The following is a 26,054-nucleotide window of genomic DNA, read 5'->3' on the forward strand; positions in this document are numbered from 1 at the left end:
ATTGGACCTTGGGAGAAATAAGGCTTGCTGGGCTCTGCCAATCTCTGCCTCCAGAGTGACATACCCTGCCGTGCCTGGGAGCAAGGACGCCACGTTAATAGCGTATGCTTTCACTGGTACTTCCTCCATCTCGTCTAAAGTAGGTTTATGATCTTCTGGGTACGGGCTCATATCGTCCGCAGCCAGGGAATGTACTTCCACTGGGTAGGCCCCCACCATTACACTAAACTGCCCAGGTGTGTCCAGCGGTGCAGCTACCACATTTTGTCTCCACATAAATTCTAGGCCCAACAAAACTGCTGTTGGTAACACTATACCTTGTGATATTACTACAAACTTTTCTTTAATTTCTCCGTGCCCAAAGTCTACTACTACTTCGGCTATTCCTTTATTAGGGATTGGAGTCCGATCTACCCCTTGTATGGAGAGAGGTTCTGTAACTATCATCTTCCCGCCTACCTTCCTAAATAAATCTTCTTCTATTAGGGACGCTCCTGCTCCTGTGTCTAGCATTGCGTAAACCATCTCCTTTGGTGCATTAGCGCCTACGCACAATCTCAACGTGAGGGCGTTGGTAGGGCCGTGGACTGCCGCAGCTACTCTGGGGTCGTTTTTTTTTTTGTTCTTCTCGTGGTCAGGGTTAACCCAGGAGCTACGGGGTGAGGGACCGGCCGTGTACACCCGGGCGCCAGGCAGCGCTATGCGAGAAAGGCTGTCGCCTGTTTGGAGTGGGCTGGTACTGAGGGTACCGAGAGCCCGTTGGTGGTGGTAGGCAACCCTATACTGCCTTCCATATGTGCAATCGCGAGCCATGTGTCCTACATACCCACAAGCATAACATGTAGGTGGCGTGGGCGCGTTCCCATATGGGCGTGTAGGTGGCGCGGCGTGCCGTCCTCCCCTTTGGGGTATCGGGTAATATGACTGGCCTGGAGGGCGTGGAGGACGGGCTTGTGAGACATGTTTGGGTCCGGATGCCTGGGTGGAACAGACGTTCAGCACTTTTATTTCTTTGGCGATATCGGCATCGGATAGCTTCGACTCTGGATAAGCTTTAATATACTCATACCCTTTCTTTAATACCTTCTGTGGGTCCCCCTTTTCTTCCTCCGTTAGGATGAGTAAGAGGGCCGGAGGGAAAGCCTCTCTGAGCCGTAAAGCGGTTATCTCATTTAGCAAACTGGCATTGTCAGGCTGGAGAGCGATCAACTCGTCTCTCAATGTCTCCAGGCGGATGAGGAAGGTGCGGATGTTTTCTCCTGTCCGCCGTTTTGCCTCTCCCAATTCTTTCTGGAGGACCGAAAAGGTCCTTACTGTGGAAACACACGTAGGAAGTCTTCCTTTACTTTTCCCAATCCTGTCCACATCTAGTGATACAACCGAGGAGATGATCGCGCGCTGCTCCCAGGGCATATTGTTTGGCTAACTCAATCTTTCCGGTAGTGTCCCAATTTGCCTGTGTCCGGCTTTCAATATCCTCTATCCATTTCTTTGCTAGCTTATGGCATGGGAGGTTTGGTGCTTTGCTACTTTTTTCTTCTCCACCACAAAAATATAAGAGTCCCTGCACTCTACTAAAATCATTCAAGGTATGACGGCTAAGTAGCGTGACAAGATCATCATGGGCAAGGGTGATCGATTTTCCATCTCCTTTTTTGGGGGGAGGGTTCTTGCCTTCGTCTGGCATTTTTAACTCTAAAGTCTTATTCCCGTAATTCCAAGAATAACTGTCTTCTCCCTCGCTTTCGGATGTGGACATACACCAGTACAATACCAATATAAACCAATATAAATCGCAAGTTTCACCACAAGTTTCACCACATGTTTCACCACAAGTTTCACCACATGTTTCACCACATGTTTCACCACATGTTTCACCACAAGTTTCACCACCCCACACCTGACACCAATGTTGTAACCCGTAATCCGGGTCACACAGGGGAGACGACACACTGTTTGTACTAGTGACACTTGACTTAAAATTCTGGTACTTTTAGGAGTATTTAAAGGAGTTCGTAAATGGGGTGATGAAACGGTGTCGCCTTTCTTATATGTATTTTATTCTACCTTAATACTACTTAATATTACAGAGGGTAAAAATATTGTTTAAACCAGCGACTGGCTTACTAGACTCAATGAGTCTTCAGGTTTTCTTTCACTATTGGTTACTGACGTTAACACTGGTATAATATTGAGTAAAAACTCACACAATAAAGTATCATAGAAATATAATCCTAAGTAAAACTAAGATAATAGAACACAATAGATATGTTAGATACGCTTTCCTCTATGGTAATTCTTCACTCCATACTCACAGTAGCAACGATGAATGTTCTACCCATGTTGTCTAGGGAAGGACAACTGAGTGTCCAGCCACGAACAGAGTGCTGGTTAATCTGAGGTCAAGCCTGGAGAAAATGCTTCTTATATAGGCAGATATCGCGAGGGTAATACGTCAGGCGTGTGAGTCATACATCAAACTCACACCGAGCTCATACAATAATCTACCTAACCGACATGCTTAATTCACGCGGTGACGCAGCTTTGTTTTCATAACATTTTGTTCCGCGGCTGATCCTGTTTTTGCCGCGGTGATTGTGTTTTGGCTTAGAGAGATAAGCGGGTGCGTTAATGGGCAATTACAATTGTGTATAGGTTGGTAAATGAACAGTGGGGACAATCATGTGTTGGAGTCCGTGTTGTGTTTTAGCGGTCGATACCGCTGTTGTCATCGGAAAATATTGCCGGTGAAGATGATGATGACACGAGTGGTGTCGCGGCCCTCGGGGCACCACATGAGTCCAGATTGGCGAGGTCGTTTTAGTGTTGGTTCCCGCGGGTCCTGTCCTCCCTGCCGCTCTGCCACACTGTCCCAACACCTATCTCTTCCTCTCATATGTTAGTTTTTTTTTTCTTCTTTTTTTACAGCAAAGGAGACGGCTCAAGGGCAACAAAAAGAGTGCAGAAAAAAAAAGCCCGCTATTCACCGCTCCCTTAATAGACCAAAGTAAAGAGTGGCCAAAAGAGAGGTCAATTCCTGGTGGATAGATAGATGGATAGATAGATAGTGGGTAGCCAACGCCGAAACGGTCTCGTCAATCTGGTTTCACTACAGGTGGTGCCGCTGCGTACGTGTCTCGTCCCTGCTGGAGGTGGTGGTGGCGGAGGGACTCGCTTCACTTGACGGCCCGTAAGCCACATTGGAAGATTACAGGGATGATTGCGCACGACTCGCTTAGACCCAATGCCCCTTTGAGACGATTAGATCACTGGTAAGGAGGTGGTGGTGGCAGTACTTACCCATTTACTGATTGAATTTCCTTAACTGCCCTGCATTATAAGGTTTTGATTCACCTATACCCAATGCCCCGTTGAGACGCTGAGATCATTGGTAAGGAGGTGATGGAAGTACTTATCCGTTTACTGATAGAATTTCCTTTACTGTCCCAGATTATAATGTTTTGATTCACTCATACCGGATGCCCCGTTGAGACACTGGTAAGGAGGTGGTGGGAGTAGTTACCCATTTACTGACTGAATTTCCTTTACTGTCCTGCATTTTAAGGTTTTGATTCACTTATATCCAATGCCCCTTTGATATGCTTCGATCACTAAGAAGAAGATGGTGGAATAAACTATAGTACTCATCCACTCACAACTGACTGAATCTTCTTTATTGTCCTGCATTATTCATCTTGATTCACTTATACCCAATGCCACTTAGAGACGCTTAGATCACTGGCAAGAGGGTGGTGCCAGTTCTCATCCATTACAGCCGGCTGAATCTCGTATCTTGTCCTGCATTATTGTATCACCATTGACTTATTCCCAATGCTACTCTTTGTGACGAGAGGGAGAAAGGATGGTGGCAGTATGCATTCTTACAGCTGACTGGATTTCGTTTATTGTCATTCAATAGTTTATCACGATTAACTTATACCCAATGGCTCTTAGTGACGAGAGGAAGAAAGGGTTGTGGCAGTATGTATTCTTACAGCTGACTGGATTTCGTTTATCGCCATGCATTAGTTTATCACGATTAACTTATACCCAGTGTCTCTTTCTGACGCTTCGATGATTAGCGTTTATCATAGCGAGGAAAAGAGAGAATGGTGGCAGTACCCAGTCACCTGCAGCTGAGATTTCTATCCCTCGCCTCGTGATAAAAGTGTTGATCTTAGTATATTCACCCACCTGTCGCTGGCCGAGTCACGAATTGTCAGACGCTTTCGGCTCCCACAGCAACTATTTCCCAGAGCCACAATGAAGATTAGTTGGGTTCTCATGAGGGTTGTGTACATTCACGGTGCAGAAGACTTGTCAAACTATCACTAGGGTCACAAAACTACCCATGGGAATGGTAACACAACCTCTCCCAAAGCCTTATCAAATCGGGGTTGGAAGGGCAGTCGCGTGTAGACTGGGATGGAATAGGCGTGTGAGTGAAGCAACGCGTCTCCTGATGTATGCTCCCCGTTAGTTAGTTAGTGTAAGCCCCGAAATGTTTGAGAATATGGAGCTGAGTTTCGTGCATTATTCTGCATCGCCTCCTCCTCCTAATCGGCAGTGTTTGGGTGAGTCAGGGAAGGAGCGTGACCCAGCAGCCTTCAGCGCCGTGCCAAGGAGTCCACTCCAGCCACACTTGCGCCTAACTTTTTTTTCTTTCCTCGGTGCTCGGCAGGATCTTGCACGTTCCGTCCCCTCCCCCTCTCACGCCTCACTTCCTCTCCCACTCTCCCCTCCCTCCACTCTCCACTCTCCTCTCTCCCGCCTCTCCCCTCTCCTCCTCTCCCTCTCCCTTCCTTCTCCTGCCACCTGGTTTAGTCGTCTGGGTGAGAATCTGACCTATTTAATGAGCCTCATATGTTTACCTGTTTGCCTTCCTTCATTATTCATCTTGTTACTGTTATGAGTGTGTTATCTTGGCAGTAATTAACGTGCTTTATATTTTTACCTGTTTGCCTTCCTTCATTATTCATCTAGCTACTGTTATGAGTGTGTTTTCTTGGCAGTAATTAACTTGCCTTATATTTTTACCTGCTTGCCTTCCTTCATTATTCATCTTGCTACTGTTATGAGTGTGTTTTCTTGGCAGTAATTAACTTGCTTTATATTCTTACCTGTTTGGCTTTAATAAGGGTAATGTTAATAAGGTTCTGATGGCAAGAGAACCGGATAGGACACGTAGCAATGGGTTTAGATTTGATACACGCCGCTCCCTTTTGCTATTCATTCATTAGGTCTTTCAGTATTCATCTTTCATTCATCTCATTCATTCATCTTTCTCTCCGTATACTGACCTGGTTCTCTCTCATTAATCATCTCTTTACATCATCCGTTCATTCGTTACTCATCTTATTATTAGGGAGAAATTTTCTTGGCGCCGAACAAAGCAAAGAGTGCAAATCAATGGTAAAAGATCTGACTGGGGATGTGTTACGAGTGGGGTCCCACAAGGATCGGTATTAGGTCCACTTTTGTTTATTATTTATATCAATGACTTAGATACAGGAATTAGTAGTGATGTCAGTAAGTTTGCAGATGATACCAAGATCGGTAGAGTAATTGAGTCGGATCAGGACGCTAGTATTCTCCAGGATGAACTAAACAGATTGTATGACTGGGCGGATAAATGGCAGATGGAGTTCAATGTAGGGAAGTGCGGTATTCTGAGTGTAGTTAGGAACAACCCCTCTCATAACTATTGCTTAAATGATACTCTCATAAGCAGGTCTGGGTGCGAGAGGGATTTAGGGGTCTTAGTAAGCTCTGATCTCCGACCAAGGGCACAATGCATTCAAGCTAGAAATCGAGCAAATAGGGTACTGGGATTTATTTCAAGGAGCGTAAGCAACAGAAGCCCCGAAGTCTTCCTCAAACTATATTTAGCATTAGTTGGACCTCATCTTGACTATGCGGTTCAGTTCTGGTCACCTTACTATAGAATGAATATCAAAATGTTAGAATCAGTGCAGAGGAGGATGACTAAGATGATTCAGGGGTTGAGAAACTTACCATACGAGGAAAGATTCAAACAGTTAAACTTGCATTCTCTAGAAAGGCGAAGGGTGCGTGGAGACATGATAGAGGTTTATAAATGGATGAAGGGCTTTAATAAGAGGGATATTCATAAGGTTTTGTTGGTAAGAGAACCGGGTAGGACACGAAGTAATGGGTTTAAACTGGATAAATTCAGATTCAACAGGACATAGGCAAAAATTGGCTTACTAACAGGGTTGTGGATGAGTGGAATAGGCTTAGCATTCATGTGGTGAGTGCCAATACAAATGTCACATTCAAAAATAGACTAGATAAATTCATGGACAGCGATATTGGGTAGGGTTAGATACACGGGAGCTTAGGTTCAAAGGAGCCGCCTTGTACAGGTCTACCGGCCTCTTGCAGACTCCTACGTTCTTATGTTCTTATGTTCTTAACAGAGGCAGAAAGACAGACAATCAGAAAGAAAGGAAGACAGGGAAAAAAAAGAGAGAGAGAGAGAGAGAGAGAGAGAGAGAGAGAGAGAGAGAGAGAGAGAGAGAGAGAGAGAGAGAGAGAGAGAGAGAGAGAGAGAGAGAGAGAGCAGGAAAGAGAGAGAGAGAGAGCAGGAAAGAGAGAGAGAGAGAGCAGGAAGGAAGCGAGTACCAGCAATAAAGGTGTACTCTCTCTCTCTCTCTCTCTCTCTCTCTCTCTCTCTCTCTCTCTCTCTCTCTCTCTCTCTCTCTCTCTCTCTCTCTCTCTCTCATTCTTATTTTTTTCCGTTTCTTCCTTTCTGATTGTCTGTCTTTCTGCCTCTGTTAAGAACATAAGAACATAAGAACGTAGGAGTCTGCAAGAGGCCGGTAGACCTGTTGGCGTCAGGTTTTTTGAGCCTAGTGATAGTTTGACAAGGCCTCTGCACCTTGAACGTCAAAATCACTCATGAGAACCCGACTAATCTCCTTTGTGGCCTTGATAAATAGTTCTCATGAGAGCCGAAAGCGTCTAAGAATACGTGTTTTTTATTCCTTCTTGCCTTCCTATCAAGCATCCTCTCCCTCCTCCCCTCTCCTTCCTCTTCCCTCCAGCTTTTCCTCCTTCCTCTCCTTCACCCTCCCTCGCCTTCCCGCATGAGGTGCCGGAGCCGCTTCTCTTCCCTTTTCCAGTGTAGTTATGTGAGTTACCGAGCGGCCCCTCACGAGTCCTTCATAATTGTTGTTAATAAAGCGGGCGCCTGCTGTGACTAATACCGTCCGTGACCCAAGAGAGAGAGAGAGAGAGGCGCGAGAGGAAGGAGGAAAGGAAGGAAAGAAGGGAGAGGGAAGTGGCAGTGGTGGGGAGAGAGAGAGAGAGAGAGAGAGAGAGAGAGAGAGAGAGAGAGAGAGAGAGAGAGAGAGAGAGAGAGAGAGAGAGAGAGAGAGAGAGAGAGAGAGAGAGAGAGAGAGAGAGAGAGAGAGAGAGAGAGAGAGAGAGAGAGAGAGAGAGAGACGGACATACCGACAGAGAGAGAAACAGATATACAGAGAGATAAAAATATATAGATAAAAAGAGAGTAAGGAGAGAGAGAGAGAGAGAGAGAGAGAGAGAGAGAGAGTTAAAGAGACACAGAGCGAGAGAGAGAGAGAGAGAGAGAGAGAGAGAGAGAGAGAGAGAGAGCAGGTAATTTAGCGCAGTGGCGGGTCAACCCAACGGAAAATCTCCTACAACGTGAATCCACTCACAGACTCTAATTGGTCGCGGAGTTCGGGGCGAGGAGGCGAAGAGGGCCGCCACCCATTAGCCGCCAGTCACCTTGAGGCCCGGGGCTGTCACACGGTCACACCTTGCCAACATCTCTCCCAGACTCACACACACACCTGCCTCAGATTTTTACACGCTTTAGTTCTTTGAAAGTTCACATTGTTATGAGAGGCAGGGCTGTCACACCTTTCCTACACCCCTCCACACACACACACACACTCACCTGCCTCACGAATTTTTATATGCCATAGTTCTTTGTATGTCCACGTTGTTAAGAGAGGCAGGGCTGTCACACCTCACCAACCCCCTTTATAGACTCTCTCTCACACACACACACACACACACACACACACACACACACACACACACACACACATACACATATGCCTTAGATTTTTGCATGCCGTTTTTCTTTGTTTATTCAAGTAATTTACTGAGAGACGCGATACAAACACCCCCGGAGCAAGTTGTATCTCTAGACATAGGGAAAACACCGCACCCCACCCCTCTTCCAGGCTCACACACACTTTAGTTGTTTACACACTTTAGTTGTTTGTGCCCCCAACGTTGCCTCAAAGATTCAGACACAGACACCCCGAGAGCTAGTTGTGTCTAGTCGTAGAGGGAATGGCTGTTCTGGGTTGACTTTCTCCTTGGCCTGGCGATGTTAAGATCATTTTTGCACGCTGCTGAAGTGCATTTGTCTACCTCTATTTTCCTTTTCGTATGTAATTTAATTGACGGAGCGAATATTTCATCTCTCGCATTCAAGCCAACTTTTCCCATGTAATCTAACTGTGCTCCTTTATGCCGTGTCGTATATACATGCTCCCCTATATCCTCTCCCGCCACCCCGACCTGTTGTTGTGTCTCTCTCCCTGCCCTCCCTCCGCCCCTTCTATTTCTCCCGTCCCCTCCGCCAGAGTCTTTACGCCCCGCACTCTGCCTCCTGCCCCCCAGAGAACAGTCAACCGTCGCCGCGTGAACTCGGCCCGAAGTAACGACCAGCCGAGTCTTAAATTGTTTCCTGTGTCGACGAGAGAGAGAGAGAGAGAGAGAGAGAGAGAGAGAGAGAGAGAGAGAGAGAGAGAGAGAGAGAGAGAGAGAGAGAGAGAGAGAGAGAGAGAGAGAGAGAGAAATGGATGGGGGTAAGGGGTTGGGGCGAGGATGCTGCTGCTGTTGTAATTGTTGATGTTGTTATTGTTGTTGTTGTTGTTGCCTTGACGTTGGTTTGGGTTTTAGGATGTACGTATTCATTTGCTGGTCTGTTTGTGTGTGTGTGTGTGTGTGTGTGTGTGTGTGTGTGTGTGTGTGTGTGTGTGTGTGTGTGTATGAGAGAGAGAGAGAGAGAGAGAGAGAGAGAGAGAGAGAGAGAGAGAGAGAGAGAGAGAGAGAGAGAGAGAGAGAGAGAGAGAGAGAGAGAGAGAGAGAGTAACAGACAAATAAAAAAAGAGAGAGAGAGAGAGAGAGAGAGAGAGAGAGAGAGAGAGAGAGAGAGAGAGAGAGAGAGAGAGAGAGAGAGAGAGAGAGAGAGAGAGAGAGAGAGAGAGAGAGAGAGAGAGAGAGAGAGAGAGAGAGAGAGATGCAAGAGCTAAAGACTTTGGAAGGGGAGGTTGAGGGGCCAGGCAAGGGTCGCTGTCCACACACACACACACACACACACACAAGTCAAGGAAATATTGTGATTACGTCGCGTCCTGAACCCTGGAAGTAATATGTTTGTGTGGCGCCGCCGACTTTGGACAACTTACCCCCTTCTTCTTCTTCTTCTTCTTCTTCTAGCTTCCCTTCCATTCTTCTTTACTTGGTCCAGGGAATGAAGGAAAAGAAGTCCGCTGTGTCGGTACGTAGAGGAGGATTAGGAGCAGGTGGAGTTGGAGGTGGAGGAGAGGACGATGAAAGTTAGGGAGAAGAAAAAAGAAGAGGAGGAAGAACGGGAAAAAGAAGAAAGAAAGAAGGAAGAAGAAGAAAAAGAAGAAAACAACAACAATATCAACAACAACAATATCAACAACAACAAAAACAAAAGGCAGAAGAAAAGGAGGAGGAGGGAAAGACTGAGAAAGTAGTCGTCGTTGGATCCGGCAAAACTTAGATTAACAAAGTCGCTCCTTCGACAAGATGTGGAAATCGTGTGTCCCTTTTCTTCTTCTTTACTTGGTCTCGGGAATGAAGGGAAAGAAGGATGCTGTGTCGGTACGTAGAGGAAGAAGAAGAGGAGGAGGAGGAGGGGGATTCAAAGAACCAGAAAGAGTAGTCGTTTGGTTCTTCAGATCTTAAATTGACAAGGCTGCACGTAATGAAAGAAGGAAAAGAAGGATGCCGTGTCGGTACGTAGAGGAAGAGGAAGAAGAAGAGGAGGAGGAGGAGGAACACAAAGGAACACAAAGGAAGAACAAGCAACAGCAGACAGCTACACTAACTATCTAATCAAAGGTGGAAGATGAAGGACAGCAAAGGCGAAGGCTCCTCCCCACCCCCCATCCCTCCAGCCAAAGCTGGCAGGAAAGGAAAAAGAACCATGCAGCATGGAAAAACTGCATGGAAATTATGTAGGAAAGAGAAAAGAACTACCATTACTGCTACCACTAACCGGGCGATAAAAGGGAACAAGGACACCAGTATTCGAAAGAACTTAACGTTATTATGACAATGAGTAATATATTAGTTGCTGGTTGGATTCAAAATACTTGTCTAATCTAGGAGGAGGAGGAGGATTGAAAGAACAAGAAAGAGTAGTCGTTTGATTCTACAGAACTTAGATTGACAAGGCTGCACATAATGAAAGAAGGAAAAGAAGAATGTTGCGTCGGTACGTAGAGGAAGAAGAGGAAGAGGAAGAAGAAGAAGAAGAAGAAGAAGAAGAAGAAGAGGAGGAGGAGGAGGAGGAGGAGGAGGAGGAGGAGGAGGAGGAGGAGGAGGAGGATTAAAAGAACCAGAAAGAGTATCCGTTTGGTTCTTCAGATCTAAAGTTGACAAGGTTGCACATTTTAAAAAACAGAAGAATCGTGTCTCAGCATAAACCGCACAATTGTTCCATTCATCCACCCATCGCAGGCTCAAGGGCTAATGTGACGAGGCCACGCTCAGCTATAGTGTATGCCCCCAAATTTACTTAACCACCCTATACATAAAAATTTCCCTGGCTCTTTTCTTGTCCAATCTGATTTTATCTAGTCATTAAGTTTTGCTGTGGATTCTAACTTAATTTATTTTTATTTTCTACAACAAAGGAGACAGCTCAAGGGCACAAAAAAAGGAAACAATAATAAAAAAAGCCCGCTACTCGCTGCTCCTTGCTCCTTGAAAGACTAACGCGCTTGCTGTAAATAAATAATGAATATCTTGCACGCTCACCAGCTATGCCGCGTGTCCCCACCTTTGCCTTGCCGCCCTATTCATAAACAACTCCCTGCCTAGCCTTCCCTCTCTCTCCTTTTTCCTCCATTTCTTTCCTTCCTTCCTCCAAAACTAATACATAATAACCTTACTCTCTCTCTCTCTCTCTCGCACTCGGTCTCGTCACCCCCCCTCATCGTTGTTATCATCAGCCGGTCGCCGAGGGAAGCTACAGTGATGAGATTCCCGTCCTCGTCAAACCCGCACTCGTCTGCTTCACTATCGTAATCATCAGCTTATTTTCTCTCCCACCCTGAGCTCATATAGTTACTGAACATTGCTGCGGATTCTACCTTTCTTTTTTTATAGGATTAACGTGCTTGCTGTTAACCCGGTCCTCCCGAAATTGACCTCTCTTTTGGCCACTCACCTGTTGATCCTTACTTTGGGGGAGGTTTATTTCCTCTCCCACCCTGAGTTCATATAGTTACCGAACATTGCTGCGGATTCTAACTTCCTTTTTTGATAGGATTAACGTGCTTGCTGTTAACCCGGTCCTCCCGAAATTGACCTCTCTTTTGGCCACTCACCTATTGTCTCTTACTTTCTCATACAGGGGCAGTGATTAGAGGGCTTTTTTCTCATATATTTTTGCCCTTGAGCTGTTTCCTTTACTATATTGAATAACAAAATAACTAAATAAATATCTCGCATGGTTGCCTGGCTCTACCAACCGAGGTGTATTCGCGTAATGGTGTTCACAGGTAACATAACAGGTGTCGCCGCTGACGGGCCGGCGCGCATGACTCAATTTGCCGCGGACAGCCCGTGATCAGAGTGCCGGGGTGACGCGTCCACGAGTTGTTTATTTACATCGATTTTTCATTCCTCCTGTTTGTCAGTTCGGATTTGTTGGGTAATTTACAAGGCATCATCGTCATCATCATTAGCCATCCATCCATCCATCCATCCTCCTCCTCCTCCTCCTCCTCCTCCTCCTCCTCCTCCTCCTCCTCCTCCTCTTCCTCATCATCATTATCTATCCTGTTTTTCATATATTTGAGAGAGAGAGAGAGAGAGAGAGAGAGAGAGAGAGAGATGATGAAAACAAAAGGTAAAAAAAACTGCATTAACAACAACGACAACAACAACAGCAGCAACATTAACCTTTGTCACGCGAGGAATAGTAATTTTTCGGCCTCTCTCTCTCTCTCTCTCTCTCTCTCTCTCTCTCTCTCTCTCTCTCTCTCTCTCTCTCTCTCTCTCTCTCTCTCTCTCTCTCTCTCTCTCTCTCTCTCTCTCTCTCTCTCTCTCTCTCTCTCTCTCTCTCTCTCTCTCTCTCTCTCTCTCTCTCTCTCTCTCTCTCTCTCTCTCTCTCTCTCTCTCTCTCTCTCTCTCTCTCTCTCTCTCTTTTTCACTCTCTCTCTCTCTCTCTCTCTCTCTATATATATATATATATATATATATATATATATATATATATATATTTCTCTATCTATTTATCTCGAGGCCTTCCTCTTATACTCTCCTCCTTCAGCATATATTCTAATATAATTCTTGTTCTCTTAATTCCTCGGACATGCACAGTGAAATAAATTGTTTGTCTGCAGTTTAAAGCGTCCCGGAAAGTCTGTGTCTGTGCAGGTGTGAACAGAACAAGGCGACTACCTCTGCGCTATCAAATATTAACTCGTATATATATTTTTACTCCGGAGATTATTAATGTTATTCGTTTCCGTGTTTACAAGAAGGGTCGCCGTCGTAAATTTCTCTTACTTAGTGCGTCGAGCCAGAGAGAGCTTGGTTGGTGATGAGAGAGAGAGAGAGAGAGAGAGAGAGAGAGAGAGAGAGAGTGGGTGGGTGTTTATATAGTTCAACAGACAGACGGACAGGCAGATTAACAGCCAGACAGACAGGTGGGCAGGTAATTTAACAGACATACTGACATTTATATGCAGAGGGAACAGAATCAAATAGACATACATACATACAGATAGATAGATAGATAGATAGATAGACAGACAGACAGACAAATCACAAGACAAGCACGACTGAGTGACTGACAGACGGAGAAGCAAGAGTGACGGGGGCACACACACACACACACACACACACACACACACACACACACACACAAGGATGGTTTGTTTGTGCAATGTTATATTTGGATCGTAAACAAAGCGAGTGTATATAGGTTGGTTTCATGAGGTTCCCGTGTGTGTGTGTGTGTGTGTGTGTGTGTGTGTGTGTGTGTGTGTTTTCGACTTTGATTTTTCATCATTCATTTTCCCTTTTTCATTTCATTTTCATATCATTCACTTTTATTATTCATCTCATTCATATTCATTTTCATTTCTTTTATTTTTTATTTTTTATCATTCATTTTCCATCTCGTTTTTATTTTCAGCTTTCATTTCATTCAATTTCATATTTTCATCTCCTTAGCTCTTCTTTCTGTCTCTCTATCCATCTATATATCTATCTGTCTATCTATCTATCTATCTATGTGTGTTTTACGGCCCTCAATACGCCACCAACAAAGTGACAATGGCGCTGGTTGACGGACAGCCGGGATTTTATTGTTGTCGTCCGGTCTTCAGATGGTCGTTTGAAGGGTCGGCCTGGGTGCCTTGGTGCCTTGGGGTCGTGGTGGCCGTGGAGGGCGTGGCGCGGGAGGGTCGTCTATGAGGCAAGGAGAGACCATTATAGAAACGACTTGCAAATGTTTGGGCATCAGGAGGAAGAGGAGGAGGAGGAGGAGGAGGAGGAGGAGAAGGAGTTTAACATCGATGTGTGTCGCCTGTTTGGTTACTTGCACTTGTTTTTGTGTGGACGAGTGATGTCTTGAGTTGTGTTCCTATGTGTCTAAGTGCTTGTTTTTTGCCTGTCTTCTTAATCACGGTGTCTTCTGTTATGTCTTATGCCAAAGACTTAAAATTTCTTGTATAATGTTTTGTGTCTATAAATAAGTTAAATAATTCAAGGGAAACTAAATAGAATATCTCTTTTGTAGGAGTAACGCGCTTTGCATGAGTACTTCGATGGGTAGTTTTATGAGCCTAGTGACAGTTTGACAAGGCTTATGCACCATGAATATAAATAAAAAACACTCATGAGAACCCGACCAATCTCCTTTGTGGCCTTTGGAAATACTGAAATATTTGTTGTGTGAGCCGAAAGCGTTTGAGAATACTGACCTTAAACATCACTACGGGTTCTGACTATTATTTGTAGAGCGAGCATCGAAAACCTGGCCATCATGAACTGTATAGGATTATATAGACACTGTATTGGGCTGTGGCGTTAGCTCATGGTCGTCAGTGCTGTGTTTTCCCGTGAAGCGCCGCGCTCGTGTGTTCCCTCGGGCGCCCAGACAACAGCAGCCATATGATTAACACACGAGGAGAGACTTTTCCGGAACATCATTTTGTCTTGCCTCTGCGTGGATGAAGTATGCATGGATCCTCCTCCGCCTGACTCGAGGAGCGGAAGGTCGTATTATGATATGTAGAATGAAATTTTAGCCTCGGGTATGTAATGCTTAATTCCACGCTGCGTCAAAAATGTGTTGTTCTGGCTTCTCAAAATAGTTAGTTTTAGCGTTAACGTTAATGAGGGAAAGTTTAGAATCAGATGTGTAATGTATAATTCCAAGCGACGTCGAAAATGTGTTGTTCTTGATTCTCAAAATAATTTTAGTGTTAACGTTAATGAGAAATTTTTTTGAATCAGGTGTTTAATGTATAATTCCAAGCGGCATCGTACAGTATATTATTCTGTTCCTCAAACTGGTTACTTTTAGTTTTAACGTTAATGAGAAAGGAAAACAGATTCAAATATTTAACGTTTAATTCAAAGCAAAAAAATATGTTGTTATGGTTTCTCAAAATACTTACTTTCGCTGTTAACGTTAATGAAAGAAAGTCTAGAATCAGATATACAGGTCGGTATTGGCGGATGCTTTCGCCTCTCACATCACCTCTTTCCAAAGGCCAAAAAGGAGATCAGTCGGGTCTTCATGAGTGGTATTTTAGGTTCATGGCACAGAAGAGTCAAACCACCACCAGGGCCATAAAACTTCTCCTGGGAATGCCCAAAACTCCTACGAAAGCCATGCCAAACACGAGCGTAAGTGAACTTGGGCGCCGAAATGTTTAAGAATATGACACTCAAGACATTCCGTGCCTCCCGTGCCGGCGTGCAATATTTACCCTGAGCTAGAGCATCAGCGGAACGGGTCGGCTCAGGCACTCATAGTATGCTTTGACTAGATAAACACTTCTTCCTCCTCTTCCTCGTCGTCGTCCTGGGCTGGAGGTGAATTCTGGCGAGGCTCACGATAGCTTGCCGTGGCGATGTTCAGTTCCGGCGACAGTTGTGGTGGTGGTGGTGTGTGTGTTTGTGTGTGTGTGTGTGTGTGTGTGATAAAGTACAGGTTATGTGTTTGGTGGGTGGTAGAGGCTATGATATGTGTGTGAGCGTGGTACTGGCGTTGGTAGTGGATGTGGTGATTGTGTGTGTGTGTGTGTGTGTGTGTGTGTATGGGAGAGCTTGTCGGCCTTACATCAGGGGCAGCTTATGGCGTTTCAGAGAGCCTCATCCGTCACTCCGCGAAGGCATTTTTCTGGTAGCAATAGCCCGGCGACGTGAGAGGCGAGAGGCGCGAACTATTATGCTGAACAAATATGGGCAGGAATAACACGCTTGCCGGCTGCCGTGTGTTGACTGCATGCAAAGAGTGCGAAGCTTGCCAAGGGGTGAGGCGGATCATTGCCAATTTCCCGACACGTGCAGCCGAGGAGCGATGATTTAAAGTGACTCAGTGGCGATTATATTCTTAAACCTTTCGGCGCCTATGCACACACATTTTACAAGGCTTTCGTAGGAGTTTTGGGCATTTCCAGAGGTAGTTTTATGACCCTGGTGGTAGCTTGACCCTTCTTCAGTACCATGAACCTAAGAAACATACATCTTACAAGACTTTCGTAGGAGTTTGGGGCATTTCCATGGGTAGTTTTATGACCCTGGTGGTAGTTTGACCCTTCTTCAGTACCATGAACCTAAGAAACACACATTTGACAAGACTTTCGTATGAGTTGTGGGCATTTCCATGGGTAGTTTTATGACCTTGGTGGTAGTTTGACCCTTCTCCTGTACCATGAACCTAGAAAATCACTCATTAGAACCCGACTGATCTCCTGTTCGACCTTTGGAAATAGTTGATGTGAGGGATGGAAGCGTCTGACGATACCGATCTTAGAGCCTCACGCATATAAATCCCTTCCAGCCTTCCTCCCTCAGACGCCGGCGGGCCTTTTACTCGCCTCCTATGTTTTGCTGGTAAAGGGACGCAGGGATAAAGGGGACGGGAATAAGGATGACACTGTGTGGAAAAAATGACAAACAAGAGGTAAGAGGAGGAGGAGGGAAGGAGTGAGTGAAAAGTGGCTTAGTGGGAAAACAAGAAGGGTAGAGAACAAAGAGGAGGAGGAGGAGGAGGAGGAAAAATATCGGGAGTGAGGTTATTGACGTGTAAGAGACAGACATCTGGTACGAAGGAAAAAACAAGAAAAAATATAAATTAGTTAAAAGAGATGAGATAAATTAGATAAAAGTAAAAAAAAATAATGACACAAGGTAGCCAGCACCTTATGGTATAAATCAACAAAGAACGACCTCCCCTTGTTGTATAGAAAGTCTCATTAGTAAGGAAGCATATATGAATTTTCTGAGTTAAGACCTATAGTAACTGTTTGGGGTTTTGTTAGGTTAGGTTAGGTTAAGTTAAATTTAAGAAACTTTCAAACACATCATAGCCAGCACCATATGGCATAAATCAACAGAAAATGACTTCACTTTGTTGTATAGACAGTCTCATTAGTAAGGAAGCATATATGAATTTTCTGAGTCAAGACCTATAGTAACTGTTTGGGATTTTGTTAGGTTAGGTTAAGTTTAGGTTATCTTCAAACACATGATAGCCAGCACCTTATGGCATAAAATAACAAAGAATAACCTCACTTTGTTATATAGAAAGTCTCATTAGTATAGAAGCATATATGAATTTTCTGAGTCAAGACCTATAGTAACGATTTGGGGTTTTGTTAGGTTAGGTTAAGTTAAGCTTAGGGTATCTTCAAACACATGATAGCCAGCACCATATGACATAAATCAACAAGAACGACCTCATGCAAGGGGAAGGAAAAGTCTCATTAGTAAGGAAGTATATATGAATTTTCTGAGCCAAGACCTGTAGTAAGATCTTCTAAACACATGATACAGCACCTTGTGGCATAATCGAAGGATGAGTCGCGTAAGCAAGACAATAACTATACACACACACACCTGCGTCCTCTCCTCCTTCCCACTCCCTCCTTCGCTCTTCTGCTCCTCCTCCACCGGCTCCCCTCTTCCCCTGATGCGCCCCTCTCCACCTACTCCACCCTCTTCCACCTTCTTCCCCTTCTGCATCCCCCTCTTCCACCTGGTCCCTCCTCTTCCTCCTCCCCCTCCACCTGTTCCCTCCTCTCTCTCCGACCTCCCTACCTCTCTCTCCGCCGCCGCCACCGTTACCACGAATACATTTTTTTTAACTCTTACTGCTGTTGTTGTTGTTTTGTTGTTGTTGTTGCTTCTGCTTCACTTGGTAATTCTTTGCTTAATGTTTTTGTTTCTCTTGTTGTTATTGTTGTTGTTGTTGTTAGTTTTGCTTCCATAAATATTGTTGTTGATGTTATTCTCATTCATTTACATTTCACTTCCTATCTTTCTCATTTTTCATTTTTTTCATTCCATCTTTTTGTCCTTCGTATTCTTCTGTGTGTGTGTGTGTGTGTGTGTGTGTGTGTGTGTGTGTGTGTGGTGGTAGGTGTGTGTGTCCCTCTCTGAAGAACAAGAGGAACAGGTCAGATTGTCACTAATGGATGTTGTCAGAGAGAGAGAGAGGGAGGGAGGAGTGATTGCGCGGCTCCTTCTCCTCTTCTCCTCTTTTTTTTCTTCCGTCTATTCTTTTCTTTTCCTCCATTTCCTCCACGTCCTCTTCCTCCTCCTCCTCCCTCCTCCTCCTCCTCCCCTCATATTGATTAGCCTTTTCGCTTCTGTGACATTCACGCGTGTTTCTGTGTGTGTGTGTGTGTGTGTGTGTGTGTGTGTGTGTGTGTTGCGTCCATTTTAGGATCATTTTGTCTATCTATTTAGTGATTATTCTCTCTCTCTCTCTCTCTCTCTCTCTCTCTCTCTCTCTCTCTCTCTCTCTCTCTCTCTCTCTCTCTCTCTCGCTTTGTTTGCATGGCTTTCTTTATGTATTTTATTCAAGGGTTTGTGTATGATAACAGTACACACACACACACACACACACACACACACACACATTTTTTTCCTGTGTGTGTGTGTGTGTGTGTGTGTGTGTGTGTGTGTGTGTGTGTGTGTGCTAACAGAACACTCGTGAGCTTTACGTGTACTAACTATAAAGACTCTCGGCCAGCACAAGTCACAGGTTTAACACGCGTTGGCTGGTGGCTGTGGACGCGTAGCAAACATGACACACTGCCTGCCTCACTAACAAGGCTTATATTTAGTGTGTGTGTGTTCCTGTTATGTAGAGTACACACACACACACACACACACACACACACATTATCGTCCATCACTGTGCTGACTTGGGCCACGAGATAACACAGCGACTCAGGGTACACGAGGTCTTGGGTGTGAGGGGTTGATGTGAAAAGGGTCGCACTATGGTCGGAAAGGGGCCTTAGAAACGACCGGCTGATGCTAAGTCGGCACAGTTTGAAGAGGTGGGTGTAAAGACGCTGGGTTGTCATGGCCCAGAGTCGGGAACAGTGTGAACGGGAGCATTAAGAGTCGAAAAAGGAGGCAGCTAAAGGTAAGACAAAAAAAAAAAAAAAAAAAAAAGCCCGAGTTGAAAAAGAGTAAGAGTCAGTTAAAGGAGTCAGCTTAAGGTAAAAGTATGGATGAGACAAAACAGCCTGGTGCCGAAAGAGAAAGAGCTTCGAGGCAAGGAAGCAGTTGAAGGGTAAAGTAAAAGATTAGACAAAAATATAGCCTGCTGCCGAAGAGGAACAGCTTTGAAAAGTGTCAAAATCGGATGGAGAGGTGTCTTGATACTTCCTTCTTGTAAGCGTTTAAGTCGTAGGCAGTTCGTTATGACATGAGAGCAATTTTATCTTATTTGTTTTGCCGAAAGAGGGTCAAAAGCATATTTATAGGTGTCTTGGTACTGCCGTCTCGAAATCGTTTAAGTCGTAGGCAGTTCTTTCTTATGATTTACGAACGACTATAGCAGCTTTATTTTGTTTGTTTATCCGAAAGAGGGTCAAAATCAGATGTATAGGTGTTGATACTCCCATCTTGCAAGCGTTAAGTCGTAGGCAGTTCTTTCTTATGATTTACGAACAACTATAGCAGCTTTATTTTGTTTGTTTATCCGAAAGAGGATCAAAATCAGATGTATAGGGTGTCTTGGATATTCCCACATATTGAAAGGTTTAAGTCGTAGGCAGTTCTTTCTTATGATTTACGAACTACTATTGCAGCTTCATTTTGTTTGTTTATCCGAAAGACGGTCAAAATCAGATGTATAGGTGTTGATACTCCCATCTTGCAAGAGTTTAGTCGTAGGCAGTTCTTTCTTATGATTTACGAACAACTATGGCAGCTTCATTTTGTTTGTTTATCCGAAAGACGGTCAAAATCAGATGTATAGGTGTCTTGCTACTCCCATCTTGCAAGCGTTAAGTCGTATTGGCAGTTCATTCGAATGGTTTAGAAGCAACTTTACTTCATTAGTTTTGCCGAATAAAGAAGTGTGTTGATACATCATTTAAGAACAAGTTATAGTTTATTTATTTAGGGCAACTCTTTCCATCGAAGTCTTTGAATTGCGATAGTTACGCCTTTAGGAAACTTCAGCGTGTAGAACGACCCGCCGCCAACGCACTCTATTGCTCTCTGTCGATCCAGGTAAAGGTTCGGGCCAAAGTTTCCCCCCGGAGGAATTCACGGCCGCTGGACCCAGAGCATGGACATCTATACGGCTCAGTAGTGCCTGGAAGTCGCTCACACGCCGCGACACCAGTCTTTTTTTTTGTACGGAATCGGGCACGTGGAACTTAAGAACATAAGGAGTCTGCAAGGGATTTGGATAGAGTAGGGGGTGAGCTAGAGTACTTTTGTTGAGGCATGAGGTAAGAGAGAGAGAGAGAGAGAGAGAGAGAGAGAGAGTACTAGAGTCACAACCCAAGCCCACAGAGTTACCAGCGAAAGGGATGAAAGAATGAAGATGCTGATTAACTCTTGTAGGTCTATGCAAGGCAGCTCCTGTGAACCTAACCTGCTTCCCGGGCGTCGATCCTGCTTATAGGGTTGTTTTAGTAGAGGATAACCTTGAGTGGAGGAGACCAGGGGACGCCCACGTAACTCATGACTGGGGCAAGTTGCGAGAACCTCTATGAAAGCCTTATCAAATAGTGTGTGTGTGTGTGTGTGTGTGTGTGTGTGTGTGTGTGTGTGTGTGTGTGTGTGTGTGTGTGTGACCCGAAATGTTTGATAATATGGCCCTATACAAACATCTCTCCTTGTATGCGAGTTTTAAATTACGTGGTTTTAATAACGAAGTAAATGTATATCTAAAGGTTTATTTTATTTATTTTGGCTATAAACTTTTCTTACTTTAATATATTCGTTCCGAGCTCTCTACGGGGGTGTATCGTTGGGGTCGGTGGTCTGTAAGCTGACTTCTCTCTTTTCCGTCCTTTTAACAGTGGAAGGTCGTATATATAATGGACTGTGCTACTAAGCCACGAATCCTCTTTATTACCGGCTGGGCTTTGTATTTATCTTGCCCTCCTCCTCCTCCTCCTCCTTCTCCTCCTTCTCCCGAATTCTTGTCTACATCCTCCTCCTCCTCCCCCTCGCTCTCCTACTCCGCATTTTTGTCCCCCTCTACCTTTTCTTCCTCCTCCTCGCCCTCTCCCTTGTCCTCTTCCGCGTCCTCTTCTTATTTTTCTTTCCTTCTTTTTCATCTTCTTCTTCTTCTTCTTCTTCTTCTTCTTCTTCTTCTTCTTCTTTTTCCTCCCCCTCCTCCTCCTCCTCCTCCTCTTCTTCCTCCTCCTCCTCCTCTTCTTCCTCCTCCTCCTCCTCCTCCTCCTCCTCCTCCTCCTCCTCCTCCTCCTCCTCCTCCTCCTCCTCCTCCTCCTCCTCCTCCTCCTCTTCTTGCTACCTACCATTTCCTGCTCCTCATTTTTTAACGCTAGATCTCAGGCTTCCTCATAATTGACAGCCTTCATAAGCACGGCGCCTGCCTGCCCTAAAAACTGTGAGCGCGCGTGTACAAACTGGAAGAGTCGGGGAAAGGGAAAGAAAAGAGGAGAAAAGTGAAGGAAAATGGCCCTGAACGTGAACAAAAAAAGAGAGAGAGAGAGAGAGAGAGAGAGAGAGAGAGAGAGAGAGAGAGAGAGAGAGAGAGAGAGAGAGAGAGAGAGAGAGAGTCGGCGTTCACGGACTATACAGGTAACAGGCCTTGAACCAGTCTCACGGGGTAGTCGCCGGTTACACACACAAAGTCATTCCATTGATATCTCGTGATTCTGCGTAGACACTTATTATCAAATGCATCAATTCACAGCTTAAGGGCAAAATAAAGAGTAAACAAATAGCCCGCTGTAAAAAACAACCCTATAAGCAAGACCAACGCCGGGAAGCAGGTTAGGTTTACAGGAGCAGCCTTGAATAGACTAATCGTGCAGATAGTTGATGGAGCAGCTGAAAATTGGGTGGAGAGATCTCTTAATTGATCCCAACCGCCTTGGAGATACACCCAACATTTTAGATCTCTTCCTAACCTTTGACCCTTCTCCTTACTCTGTCAAATTGTTCTCTCCGTTGGGCTCCTCTGATCACAGTCTGTATCCTGTGTCCTTTCGCTCCTGTACATACTCCCCTGGGTGGGTGTTCTCAGACGCTTCCGCCTCCCACATACACTATTTCCAAAGGCCGAAAAGGAGATTAATCGATTTTTCATGAGTTTTTTTTTTTTACATCCATGGTACAGAAGAAGGGTCACACTACCACCAGCGTCATTAACTACCCCTGGAAATGCCCAAAACGCCTATGAAAGCCTTGTCAAATATGTGTACGTGGGCCCCGAATGGGATAGATTAATCGGGTTTTCATGAGGATTTTTTCACATCCATGGTACAGAAGAAAGGTCACACTACCACCAGGGTCATTAAACTACCCCTGGAAATGCCCAAAACGCCTATGAAAGCCTTGTAAAAAATGTGTACTTGGGCCCCGAATAGTTTGAGAATATGGCCCCAAGTTGGTTTAGCTGCAAAGTCGGCGGTGATCGCATCGTGGTGACAGTGCAGGCGGCAGCAGCGAGCCACGCGTCGCCACTCAAGGCTGTCACCACGCTCGCCGTCAGTGTCAAATCAAAGCCAGGCGCCGCGGACATGACTGGCTGCTTTGTTCGTTGATATGTTTTCGGCGCCCACACGTTTTTCGGTTCCGGTCACACACATCATTACAGCCGGTATTCTTGATCGTATCGGCGCCTCAGTTCTCCTGTTTGAAAAGCCTCTCGTAGAAGTTGTTGGGGTTTATAAGAACTATTTAGTGATACCAGTGATAGTTGTACACGACGTCTGCACCACCGTTGCCAGATTATCGTACTCAGAGCATAGTATTTACCGGTTTCTGACGCCTAACTATTGCCAAGAAACATCAGGATCTAACTCTTTTAACGATAACTATAAATGAGTTTTGTTATTGGAGCCCAGAAGACAGTTTTGGGGTAGGAAGTCGGGAAATATGAGCGGCTGAGTACAACAATCTGGCAACGTTGGTCTGCGCCTTGTACGGGAAAACCACAAATGGAAACCCAATTATTCTTCTCTGGCCTCGTGTAGAAGTTGTTGGGGTTTTTAAGAACTATTTTGTGATACCTGTGATAGTTGTACACGACTTCTGCACCTTGAACGGGAAAACCACCCATGAAGACCCGGTCATTCTTCTCTGTGGACTCCCGTAGAAGTTGCGGGGGTTTTCAGGGACTGTTTTGTGATACCTGTGACAGGTGTACACGACCTCCGCACCACGAACGGCATGGCATGCTAGTATTCTCTGTGGCCTTGGGGAATAGTCGTAATGGGAGTCCGATTTTTTTTTTTTTTTTTTTACAACAAAGGAACAGCTGAAGGGCACAAAAAAAGGAAACAATAATAATAAAAAAGCCCGCTACTCGCTGCTCCTAATACGTTCACGAATATGGTCCTGTGTGTTTTTTAAAGCTCTTAAATTCGAATGTTGTGTAAGCAAAGTGTGTTTATATATTTTGTTCAGGTTTTGCAATGTTGGGATAATATTTAGTGTCGTTCAAGCATTGCTTTTACAAATTTTTATTTTCTCTTTGTTATCCTCATTTATATATATTTTTTCATAATACAATAATTTCTTTTTCGAGGCAGGGGAAATAACTCGACGTTTATTTATTTATTCATTCATGCATTTATTTATTCCATTATTAATATTTCTTTTCGGGAGTGTGTGTGTGTGTGTGTGTGTGTGTGTGTGTGTGTGTGTGTGTGTGTGTGTGTGTGTGTGTGTGTGTGTGTAACAATAGCAATATTAATAACGACTGCCTAAAAAGAACACACCAATACAATAAGCAAATAATCCTACATAAGAATCCTGCATTGCCAGTTGGAGTGTAAAGCGAGGCGGTCTGAAAAGTCACCTTATTTCTTGCCGTCACTCCCTCGATGCACATCAGTCCGAGGCCCCGACGCACGCCTCAAAGGGGAACCAAGCTTTGGGGTGGAGGCATGATGACGGTGATGTCAGCCACGCCGAACAAACTGCCACACAGGAGGAGGAGGAGGAGGAAAAAGGAGGAAAAAGAAAAAGAAAAAAAAGGAAAAAGAAAAAGAAGAAGGAATAGGAAAAGGAGGAGGAGGAAGAGGAGGAGGTACAGTTTGCATGGAAAACAGGCTGACATGTGGCATCGACTGTAAAAGAAATGTCGAAGTAATCATCTAAATATTAGCGAACGAGGGTCAGAGGGGGTAGAGCCAGCGTGCAGAGGCTATGAACGGGGTCGAGATAGATGGATGGTATTCTTACACGCTTCCTTCTCTTCTATCAGTCATATCTAAACGCCAAAGAAGAGGTTAAACACGTCCAAATGAGTGTTTAATTACGTCCATGGTGCAGAAACTTTGTCAGACTACCACCAGGGTTATGAAACTACCCAAACTCCTACGAAAACCCTGTCAAATGTGTGTTTCTTTAGGTTCATGGTGCAGAAAAAGGGTCAAACTACCACCAGGGTCACAGAACTGCCCATGAAAATGCTCCAAACTCCCTCGAAAACCTTGTCAAATGTGGGGTTTTTTTAGGTTCATGGTACAGAGGAAAGGTCAAACTACCACCACGGTCATAGAACTTCCCCTGGAAATGTCCCAAACTCCTACGAAAGCCTTGTCAAATACGTATGCTAGGGCGCCGACATGTTTAATAAGAATACGGCCCTCAATCTCCTCGTGCCTCTCAGGTCCCTGCACACGCCCTTAGCAGCAGAGAGAGGGAGCGTAAAAGACCGTGAAGGTTACTGCCGGAACAAATTCAAGTTAATGGTCAAGATAGAACAGAGAACCTTTCCAAAAGCTTTCCGAGCGAGTAAAACGATAAGTGCGGGATGAAAGAGAAGGAACAAAGTGTACACGAGATAGAGGGCCAGGTGGAGAGGAAGGGATGTGAGAGAGAGAGAGAGAGAGAGAGAGAGAGAGAGAGAGAGAGAGAGAGAGAGAGAGAGAGAGAGAGAGAGAGAGAGAGAGACACACACACACACACACACACACACACACACACACACACACACACACACACACACACACACTCCCAGCCTCTCGGTGTGCCAGAGAACGCGTATCCTCCCCGCCGCCGCCGCGTCCTGGGTCCCTCCTCGGCGTGGTGTGTTTATCCTGCTCAGCCTTAGCAGCGCGCGACGTGTAGTCAGTCAAAGCATGAAAACTTATTACCTCGAATTTATCTTAAGAACGCGAGGCTTGAATATATTCCTCCTTCATCCTAATTACTGCACGGGGAAATTTGTCCTCCTCTCCTACTTCTGAAATTCGTGTTTTTTTTTAAAATTAACTTTGGTGGTTCTTACATCTTAATTTTTTTTTTTTTTATATATAAATATTAGTTGATACGCTTGACTACTTGAGTATTTCGTAACTATATTGAAATCTACACATGGCTATTCGATATTTGATTTCGTAGCATGAATTTCCATTGCCTTGAAACAGAATGATGAGGTAAGCAGATTGATTTTACAACAATTTTGAATATATTTTTCTTTTTTGCGGGGAATGGATATTTGAACATTAGCAATAAAGTTAAAAAAAATAAACTTTGAATCGAGAAACTGATATCTTATTGAAAAGAAAAACGTTGCAATGTTATCTATATAAACAACAAGAACGGTAATGAAGGAAGTAGAAATATAAGACACTGAAGAGAGAAAAGCAATTAAAAGGATGAAGAGGAGGGACAGTAATGGATATCAGTAGAAAAAAGACAATGAATACAGAAAAGGAACTAAAGGGATGAAAAAGAGAGACAGTAATAGGTATCAGCTGACATATAAGACAGTGAGGACAGAAAAGGAATTAAAATGATGAAGAAGAGGGGCGGAGGAGAGAGGGAATGAGGAGGAGGAGACACAGATGACCCACTGGGACATCTCAGCCTCTGATCTCGGTGTGCAATGTCTCTGCGGCCTTCACTGGTACGTGTCGCGGAGATCAAAGGTTTATGGATCACCGACACCCCAACGACGAGACATCTCCAGGGCCTGACGCCATCCCAGCCACACGGGGCACGAGGAATGTCGCAGATCAAGCCGGGGAATGAATAGCTAGCCCTTGATGCCAACACGACCACATTACCGTCACTTCTATAACCGAAAC

This window comes from Eriocheir sinensis, chromosome 20 (assembly GCF_024679095.1).
Source record: "Eriocheir sinensis breed Jianghai 21 chromosome 20, ASM2467909v1, whole genome shotgun sequence".
Classification (NCBI taxonomy): Eukaryota; Metazoa; Arthropoda; class Malacostraca; order Decapoda; family Varunidae; genus Eriocheir; species Eriocheir sinensis.